The sequence below is a fragment of the Palaemon carinicauda genome, chromosome 1 (genome assembly GCF_036898095.1).
Source record: "Palaemon carinicauda isolate YSFRI2023 chromosome 1, ASM3689809v2, whole genome shotgun sequence".
NCBI classification, from domain to species: Eukaryota; Metazoa; Arthropoda; class Malacostraca; order Decapoda; family Palaemonidae; genus Palaemon; species Palaemon carinicauda.
Window position 1 is genome coordinate 75,795,770 of NC_090725.1, and position 5,738 is coordinate 75,801,507.

The following is a 5,738-nucleotide window of genomic DNA, read 5'->3' on the forward strand; positions in this document are numbered from 1 at the left end:
TATAGGTAGTGCTCGAATCAAAGTTATCCTTGTCCCTGCTTCACTCGGGATGTCGTCAGCCATTTTACGCATCTGTAAACTAATTGAATGGTCGTCTTTGAGGAGTCTTTGATAAAACCTGATTGCAACCCTTCTTCTCCTTAATCTTTCTTCGTCTTCTCCTCCTCCTCTTTTTTTTTTTTTTTTAAATCTACTCCCTCAATTCCCCCAACACATCAACCCTCAACTAGCTAGAAGTCAGTTCACCAATCCGAAATTATTTTCACAGTGTTTTGATATAAGTGAAGTAATCATTTCTTATATTTATATGTGTGCGTATGTATGTGGTTTCATAGCTCGGCTTCTATTTTTTTGTAACAAAGTTAGCTAAAGAAGTCAAAGAAATCTGAGTTCTGACATACAGCACATGCCCGGTTAGATATTCGCTTCATCTTTAAGAATTTCCACTAAAGCCGAAACAATATTTATATAAAATTCTCTCTCTCTCTCTCTCTCTCTCTCTCTCTCTCTCTCTCTCTCTGCTAGATCGCATTATATATCAATACAATACTTATCAATTAATTATGAGTCTTGTCTATATACATACATACTACTACTACTACTACTACTACTACTAAGAGAGAGAGAGAGAGAGAGAGAGAGAGAGAGAGAGAGAGAGAGTTTTATATGATATATTGTTTTGGCTATAGTGGAAATTCCTGAAGATGGAGAAATATTGATTTAAAATCTCAAGATAGAGATGACTGGCGAAATCTGACTGAGGCCCTTAGCATTGATAGGTGTGGGAGGAGATGATGACGGTGATGATGATATATATATATATATAATATGTGTGTGTGTGTGTGTGTGTGTATATATATATATATATATATATAAGGGGGGCGTGCTTTCATGTGTTTCAGGGTTGTTTGTGTGTGTATTTTGTGTATTCTTTATGTGCAGTTGAATACAACAACACAGATATTGGAGATATCTTATTAGATCTCTCTAATTTCCTAGAAACGAATGATATTTATCTATTCAATTCGTTTTCATAGGCTTATATGGAAGATGGTGAGAGAAGAATAAGATCAAATAGCTACCTAACCATGGTTGGGCATAGTTTAGAAAGGTAAATATCAGAAGGAGTAATATAAATTCTGGTTTGCACATAATTTTATTTAGATAGATATAATTCTTATATAACAGATTTCTATAATGATTTGACATTATATCAAGATTGTTAATTGTAGAAGTAGAAATGGGAAATAATGTTTACTTAATGGCTGCTGATAAATCAACTGGAAAATAATATATCATTTTATACCCAGTGTTGTTCTTGATTGCTATTGCTGTTCCTACGAAAGGACCAGCAGCAAAGTAATGCTGTTTTTATACCCTAACGGTTTCATAATTTAATTTTGTTTCAAATCATGTTCGGTGACAAATATTCCTAGGGTCTTCATTTCTTTATATGCCATATAATTATTATTATTATTACTATTATTATTATTTTTTTTTTATTTTTTTTTTTGCAGCATGTTAAATTGTATCATTTCTTTGCAGGAGCTCAATCCATTCGAGTTACATTGGTTCCTTAATTGTGTTATTTCCTTTTAATTTAGCTGTATTCTGGTATTCCTGGCTTCTGACGTAGTATGTTTTAAATCTAATTCTATCTTTGTGAGATTGACTCCGAAATTAGTTGTTTTATCCGGGTTGTGAAGTCTTCATCTTATTAGTCAACTGTGAACTTTCCTCAAGGCTTCCTTATTATTCTAAGCAATCTTGTGTATACTGTTTTATATAATGAATTTTTTACAAGATCATTGTTTTTTTCTTTATTCCTTTATGTGGTGCTTGCTATCACGTTTGTTTTCCTTCAGAGATATGTAATGTTGGTTAATTGTTAGTTGCTATTATACTGTTCTTTATTGAATGGTACCATCCCTCTTGAAGCAGTGCTAGTTTTGTTACTTTAATATTATCAGAATTCCTGTCACTTCTTATATATTACTCATATTGATTTTGTATGCTATATGCATGGGCCTGACAATTACCTGTAACTTGTACCGTTGTTTGTAGTAAATGTTTCAAGCCCGTTTGCTTTGATCTCTTGCATTTTTTTATTAGATACTTTCTCATTTGGCATTCATGTGTGTGTATACAAATATATATATATATAAATATATATATATATATATATATATATATATATGTACATATATATATATATATATATATATATTATATATATATATATCTATATATATATATATATATATATATATATATATATATATCTATATATATATATATATATATATAAGTAGTTTCGGACAGAAATGTAAAAATATTCAAACAAAGAAATTCAAGTAAAGGCTGGCTTAAATAGGTTGTTAACAGTGAGGGGTAGAGCGAGATATACAAAGAAAAGAAAATGTTGTTACACTATACAAGCTTATGAGAAACATGTGTGGTACAACGTAGAAGGACCATAAATTACCATAAGATTGGTATATTTAAAAAAATGCATGTATCTTTCCAATTCTGTAGTAGATGAAAGGACTTTTCTTCGCCATTATATCTTAGGGGCTTACATTGATATATGAATAAAAAAACCTATTGAAAACTGAACTACACCTGCAGTAATTGCAATTCATTATGTTGCTAGTGATGTTAACCTGCTGTAGCATTGTAAACGTTAAAGAGGCTGTCTGAGCAAATATCTGGCAGAGACTTTAGCCTTCAAAAAGTACTGGAAGCATTGTAAACGTTATTGAAGCTGTTTAGTAAGTGTAAGTAGTGACATACCTAGGAATTTTAGCCTTCTGGAAGTGGTGAATGTTATAGATGCTGTTTCAGCAAGGTTCTGGCAGTGATATTAGCCTTCTGGAAGAGTTGTAAACGTTGTGAAAGCTGTGCAGCTAGTGCATGTGGTATAATAGTCAGTAATTTTAGCCTTTGAAAGCGTTGTAAATGATATAGAGGCTATGCAAGCAAGGGCAAGTGGTGGCTTACTCGAGGATTTTTGCCTTCTTAAATCGTAAATATTATAGACACTGTTTGAGCAAAGGTCTTGCAGCCCTTTTAGCTTTCTGGAAGTGTTGTAAAAGTTTGATAGGCTTTGCACTATGTGCATGTGGTGGTGAAGCAAATTATTTTAACCCAGAGGCCTTCTAAAGGTTGTAGAGTCTGTATAGTACCTACATGTGAGTGATGTAGCCAATCATTTCAGCCTTCTGGAAGCATCATAAACATCATAGATGCTATAAGAGTAAAGAACTGTGATTGTTTTGATTCTTGCGGAAGCATTGTAAACGTTGTAGAACCTGTGCAGTGAGTGCAAGATATGGTGTATCCAGTAATTTTAGCCTTCTGGAAGGGTTGTAGACGTTTTTGAAGCTGGAATACGTGGAATCAAGTGAAGGTGTAGCCAGTGATTTCAACCTTTGGAAGTGCATGTGATGCTGTAGAAAGGGATTTTTAGCATTCTGAGAGCGTTCTTAACGATGTAGAGACTGCCCAATTAGTGTAAATAGTGGTGAAGCCAATGATACTAGCCATTTAAAAACATTTTAAAGCTTATAGAGGCTATGCAGCAAGTGTAAGGGATTTTAGGCTTCTGGAGTCGTAAATATAACACATGTTTGAGCAAAATTCTGGCGGTGATCATAGCCCTCTGGAAGCGTTTGTAAGCTTTGTAGAAGCTATGCAGTGAGTGCAAGTTATGGTGTATCCAGTAATTTTAGCCTTCTAGAAGCGTTGTAAACGTTTATGAAGCTAGAATAAGTACAATCATGTGAAGGTGTAGCCAGTGAACCTCAACCCTCTGGAAGTGCATGCGATGTTGTAGAAAGGGAATTTAGCATTCTGTGAGCATTCTTGACGATTTAGAGGCTGTGCAATTAGTGTAGATAGTGGTGAAGCCAGTGATACTAGCCATCTAAAAACATTTTAAAGCTTTATAGAAGTTATGCAGCAAGTGTAAGTGATTTTAGGCTTCTGGAGTCGTAAATATTACATAAGTTTGAGCAAAATTCTGGCGGTGATTTTAGCCTTCTGGAAGCGTTGTAAACGTTGTAAAGGCTGTGCAGCTAGTGCATGTGGTGTTGTAGCCAGTGATTTTAATCTTTTGGAATCGTTTGTAAACGTTATTCAGGCTGCGTACTTAGTGAAAGCGGTGGTGTACCAAGGGATTTTAGACTTCTAGAAGTATAGATATTATAGATGCTGATGTGGCAAGGGTCTGGCATTGATAATAGGCTTCTAGAAGTGTAAATATTATAAACCCTGATGGGGCAAAAGTCTGGCCTTGATTTTAGGCCTCTGGAAGTGTTGTAAACATCGAATTGTATTTGCACCATATATATATATATATATATATATATATATATATATATATATATATATATATATATATATATATATATATATATATATATATATATATATATACTTATTATGGATTAACAATTTTTTTTTATTTTTATCACCCTTGTTTCTACATTCATTTGTTTCATGTAAAGTTAGTGCAAAAATTCTATTTCATAAGGCGGGTATTTGTAAAATTAAAGTTTTTTCTGTTGAAATGCTGGTTTAACCTCCTCCCCGCTCATTTTAATTTCTAAGTGTCTAGTTTAACGCTTTGTTTTCTTTTCTGTGTTTTCCGAGTCCTTGGATGGAAACAAAAACTGGTGTTTACCAGTGAGGAACTCGTTCGCAAAAAGTACACAGTCGAGGCCCAAGATTTCCAGGACCTACTGCAGCTGCTAGCTAAATTGAGCCTTTTATGGATTACGACACTCAATGTTGACGGCTTTTTGCAGGCGCATTTCTGCCACCTGCAGTGTTTTGCTGCTCCTGCGTGTTCTCTTCTGCAGTCCGCAGAACCGACACATTAAATCCCGGCTTTGAGGAGGACTCTGGAGAGACACCCCCATCGACGTATCCTCGTCATGAACAGCTGCTGGAGCCTTGGAGCTCATGGTGATATGTAGGGAGACAGTGGCCAGGTAGGATCCTTCATTAACCTTTTTTATTGGATTGGGGCTATATTTCCCTGCCTTTGGTGAGGAGTCCTATGGAGCTGTACTCCCTACAGTAGAAGTGTGGCTGTGGAGCCGCTACCTTATTTGGAGCTGTGGGTGTTGTTTTTCTCCAACCTCAAAGAGTTTGTGAAGGCTAGGTATTTAGTGTTTTTTCGGTTTAGTTTAGTGTTTAATTATTCAAAATATTTAACTCTATCTAGTTAAGAGTGTGTTGTTTCCCATCGGGGAATGTTGTAGTAGTTACCCATTTGTGTATTTAATTATTATTTGACTCTCTCATTGAGAGTGTGTTGTTTCCCTTTGGGGAAATTTGTTATTATTGGTTAAGTGTTAATTGTTAATTATTAATTGGTTAATAATGTAATTTTTTTGTTAATCATTAATTGTTATTTGTTTAGTGTTAAGTTGTTAAATTGTTAAGTAGTCACAAGGTTGGCTTTGAAAAAACTGTTGTTAATAAATATTGTTAGAACTCGTGTTAACTCGTTTCATTAAATATCAAAATTAAATATTTTCATGAATTAATTCCAGCGAAAAGAGTAATTGTATAATTTTCATAGAATGTAATTGTCTAGTATATTCTAGAGTTTTGTTCTGATTTCTTATTTTGAGTGATTTAATTTTGGTGTTAATTCTTCTGTATTATTGTTAATTTTTTATAGAATATATATATTTTTGTAAAGTGTGTATTATTTCGATCACCATTAT